Genomic DNA, 405 nt, shown 5'->3' with positions numbered 1-405 from the left:
TCTCAGAACCTTTTAGGAACTCAAGATATGCATTAGATGCCTGAAAAGTTACAGAAAAAAAAACAAAACACAAATATGAGCTTAAGATTGTGTTGTAATTAAATGATAACATCCATGTTTGAGTAAAGGGTTAAGCACAAAATATATGCACCATGTTAACTAAGCGAGGGACTCGAATCAGAGCCATAGGTCGAACCACTGTATCGTTCTTGTAGGTGGAGTTGTACCAAACACAAACATTGAGATTGTTCCCATTTGTGTTCTGAAAATCAAAAGCTATAAAATGGAAAGTTCTTAAGATTACATACAACAACTATTTCAAAGAAAGTAGATGAGATGATGATGAAAGACCTCCTGCAAACTCATTGATCTTCTTGTTTGGATTTCCTTTTCGGTAGCCCTTAA

The 405-nt window shown here is 34.8% G+C and overlaps 1 long non-coding RNA gene across 1 annotated transcript; it reads right to left on the bottom strand.

The window, feature by feature from the left end:
- Positions 1–395, bottom strand: LOC104775162. The gene is made up of 3 exons (XR_765730.2): positions 352–395; positions 152–276; positions 1–40 (listed from the first exon to the last, which is right to left on the bottom strand). It is a non-coding gene; the product is annotated as an uncharacterized LOC104775162 (long non-coding RNA).
- Positions 396–405: the final 10 nt, after the last annotated feature.

Source organism: Camelina sativa, unplaced genomic scaffold (assembly GCF_000633955.1).
Source record: "Camelina sativa cultivar DH55 unplaced genomic scaffold, Cs unpScaffold09556, whole genome shotgun sequence".
Lineage (NCBI taxonomy): Eukaryota > Viridiplantae > Streptophyta > Magnoliopsida > Brassicales > Brassicaceae > Camelina > Camelina sativa.
Note: the sequence above shows the minus strand (reverse complement) of the source record. Positions and strands in the feature narration are given on the sequence as shown.